We start from the raw sequence: 4,658 nt of genomic DNA on the forward strand, positions 1-4,658 counted from the left end.
ACCCAAAAGTAGATTATATGTTCTTCTGAAGTGCACATGAAACATTCTCCAGGATAGGCTATGTATTAGACCATAAAACAAACCTAAATAAGTTTAAAAGATGGAAATAATACATTGTGTTCTCCAACTATAGTGGAATAAAAGTAGAAATAAATACCAGAAAGAAATTTAAGAAACCCACAAGTAAGTGGAAAATAAAAATAAACAAACAAACACACACTCCTAAAGTATCAATGCATCAAAGAATAAATCAAAAGGGAAATTAAAAGAGTTTGAGATTAATAAAAATAAATACACAACATACTGAAATGTACTGGATGCAGCTATAGCACTCCTAAAATTCTGATCTCATCTGTTCTATTTAACATTGTACTAGTTGTTTTAGTCAGGGCAATTAGGCAAGAAATGGAAATATCAAGTATCCAGATTGAAAGGGAATAAGTAAACCTATCTCTATTTACAGATAACAATTTTGTATATAGAAATTCCTGAAGAATATATGAAAAGAAACTATTAGAACTAATAAAAAAGTTAAGCAAGGTTGCAGGAGACAAGATCAATATCCAAAAGTGAACTTTATTTTCATACTCTTTCAATGTATAATATGAATATGAAATTACAGAATTTCATTTATACTAGCATAAAAAAGAATAAAACATTTAGGAATTATATTAGTTCCTTTTCTGTCACTCATAACAAAATACCTGAAACTGTGTAACTTATAAAGAAACAGAATTTATTTCTTACAGTTTTGGAGCCTGGGAAGTCCAAGGTCAAGGAAGCACACCTGGTGAGGTTCCTCTTCTTGGTGGAGACTCTATAATTTACAAAGTCCTGTGGTGATGCGGGGTATCACATAGAAAGGGCTGAGCAAGAGCATTTGCATGTGCTTTCTTCCTCTCCTTATAAAGCCCCCAGTCTACTCTCTGATAATTCATTCATTAAACCATTAATCCATGAATGGATTAATCCATTCATGTGGGCATAGTCTTTACAATCCAAATGCCACTTAAAGGCCCCACTTTTCAAATACCATACTCGGGATTAAGTTCCAACATGAGCTTTGGAGAGAACAAACACGCAGACCACAGAAGGAATACATTTAACAAAATAAATACAAAAATTTTATTCTGCAAGCTACAAATTATTGTTAAAAGAAATTAAAGATTTGAAAAAAATGGGAAAAAGCTTCCCATGTCATGAATTAGAATACTTAATATTGTTTAATGGCAATATTATACAAATTGATCTAGAGATTTACCATGTTTCTTATCAGAATCCCAGCTGGCTTAGTTTTAGAAATTAAAAACTAATCCTAAAATTTACATGGAATGCAAAGAAACCAGGATAGCCAAAATAGTCTTGAAAAAAAAAAAAAGTTGGGAGTACTCACATCTTGTTTTCAAAACTAACCACAAAGCAACAGTAATCAAGAGAGTGTCATACTGACACAAGGATAGACATATAGATCAAGGGAATAAACTGAGAACTCAAAAATAAACCCAAATGTATTTGGTCAACTGATTTTTGAGAAGGATATCTACATTATTCAATGAGGAAAGACTAGTCTTTTCATCAAATATTGCTGGGATAACTGGATAGCCACATGCAAAAGAATGAAAACTGACCTTTACATCACACCATATAAAAAATTAACTGAAATTGATAAAAGACTTAAAGGTAAGAAGAAAAAACTGTAAAACTCTTAGAAGAAAACATAGAAGTAAATATGCACAATCTGGATTTGGCTTTGGATTTTCAGATATGACACTAAAGGCACAAGGAACAAAATGAAAAATAGATAAATAAGACTTCATCAAAAAAACAAACAAAAACCTATACCTCAAAGGACTATCAAGAAAATGAAAGAAAATTTAAAGAATGGCAGAAGATGTTTGCAAATTATATATCTGATAAGGCCTTGTATCTAGAATACAGAAAATATACTTACAACACAATAATGAAAAGGAAACCTGATTAATATTTGACCATATTTTGGGGGGAGACAGAACTCAATCCGATGCAATCATTAACTTCACTGTTTGGCTCAAATGATAGTATGAAAGTTTTATATATACACATATATGTATATATGTAGTACACATATGTATATATGTACATATTTAGCGTATACACATGTATATGTATATATGTAGTGTACATACATATACGTGCATACATATATAAATTGTGCATACATGCATATTGTACATATGCACACATTGTACATACATATGTGTTGTGCATGCATGTATACATATCATACCTGTATGTATGTATATACATATATGTATTGTACATATATACATATATATGTATTGAACATACATATATGTATATATGTATTGGTTCATATATAAAAATTGGTTCAGAGTCCACTAGGGTTACATAAATGCATAAAACACATACTTCTTCCTATGACAAGTTAGATATCTGGACAAAAACAACTTTACCTGAAAATTCTGAAAAGTTAAAAAAAAAAAAAGTATATTGTGGGTGGGAGTTTAAATGTAAAGAAGCATTCTGCTGTGTTTCTCATTTTATTTCCCTCACATCTTTGCCTTGATGGTGGATTCCAAGAGGACTAATATTTTTAAAAAATGGGAAAATGAGCCATTGCAAGCTACAGAATGTGGATAAAATCCTGGATGTGAAAAGCTGAAGAAGGTAACCCTCTAATTGAATGCAGAATTATACTTTTTCAGGAAAAACACAAACCAGAATAGAAAATGTTCTCACCATAAAAAACTTATAAGTATTTGAAATGTTAGTTAACTTCATTTAATTATTCCACATTTTATTTATAAATCATCACATCACTTTGTACCTCATAAATATAAATTCTATAATTTGTCAATTTACAATAAAAATAAAAACTAAAGGAAACTGAAAAAAAAATTAGAGACTGTGTATTAAAATTTGTGTGAACTACCTCACAAAAACAACAAGAAAAAATTATATTCTGAACCAAACTAGATTGGTTATTTATAACAAAAATAACTTATTCCAGGGAATTGAAAGAATAATCACAGTCCACAGAACATATTATTCAAAATATTTAGGATACAGTCAAAAATTACTTGACAAACAAAAATATCAGAATATAATCCAAGCGAAAAAGTCAATTCCAAGATGACGCAGATGTTCAAACTCTCAGATGGAGAGTTTAAAGAAGCTACAATAATAATGTTCCATGAAGTAAAGAAAAATGCATTTGAAATAAATAGATAAGAATTCTCAGAAGAGAAACAGAAACTGTATTTTTTAAAAAATAAAATTTCAAAACTAAAAAGTACAGTATACAATATTGGATTTCCAGTTTTCATTCTGACATGAAAGGACCTTTAAAGTATTAATTCCTCTATTCCAACTGTAAAAAAGCTGAACAAATGAAAAACCACTGACATTTCTTGGATCCATCAGAGAATTGAGGTTGCAGGGCAAACTGCCATCCCCAAATCTGAAGAGACAGGTGGACACAGAATTATAGCCAAGAACAGCTTACCCGAAGCAGAAATTACTGGAGATATAACCTGGTAGAAGCACTTAAATAGTAATGTTGATGAATTGCTGGAGGCTGAGTACGGACTCACCTGATAAGAAGCTCCTGGGGCCCAGTCTTAGGAGAGGTCCAACTTTGGGGGTTTTACCTCCAGGAACCAAAACAGGTGCTTGTTGTGAAGAACAAAGAATAATCCCACCATGCTTCATGCATGGAATATTTTGAAATATGCCTAGAACATTCTCCATAACAAAAACATGTTCTCTAAGGGAAACTACTTTGACAGAGTTTTAGAGGAAGAGCAATTAGTTAACTCCAGGCTGCTGTAGACTTCTTGTCTCATCTAAGGGAAAAAAAAAAAAAAAAAGAAGAAGAAGACTAAGAAACACTTTTGAAGATAGGTCACGGCCTAGGGACTAAGGTCCACTAAAAGACTGAGGTTTAATCATAAGATTATAGAATGCTAGCCCTCCTCCATACCTTACCACCACTTCAGGGGGTCTCCAGTATAATAACAGTGGATTAGAACTCAGAGAGCTGAAAGACACAGACTGTATTTAAAAAAAAGTTCTGAGGAAAATCCAAAGAAATCAGGAGAGGAAAAAAACAAAAACCAAAAACAAGAATACAAGTGGAAACTGAAGCCTCTGGCACCTAGAGCTGCCTCTAACATTAAACAAAGCCCAGCTCTAAGTCAGATTAACAAAAAGAGCTCAACTAAATGCCTGATTACCTTCGTTTTTAGTAACCAACTTTAAAAAAAAAATTACAATATATACTCAAAACAAGAATAAGAAATGTGAAGAGAAAAAGCAAACATCAATGAAACTGAATTAAAAGTATGTAAAAGAATAATCCACCATAACCAAAGAGGGTTTATGCCTGAACTATAAAGTTGTTTTAACATTAGAAAATCAGTCAATATAATTCAACATATTAACAAACTAAACAAGAAAATATAAACGATCATTTATATAGAGGCAGAAAAGAAAATTTAACAAAATTCAATTCTCAGCAAACTAGGAATAATAGGAAACTTGGTAAAACTGATAAAGACTATTTGTACAAAAAATAGTTAAAATCATATTTAATGATGAAAGACTGAACTGTTTACCTCTGATATCAGGAAAAAGGTAAGTATCTCATCTTCACTATT

Source organism: Cynocephalus volans, chromosome 5, assembly GCF_027409185.1.
Source record: "Cynocephalus volans isolate mCynVol1 chromosome 5, mCynVol1.pri, whole genome shotgun sequence".
Lineage (NCBI taxonomy): Eukaryota > Metazoa > Chordata > Mammalia > Dermoptera > Cynocephalidae > Cynocephalus > Cynocephalus volans.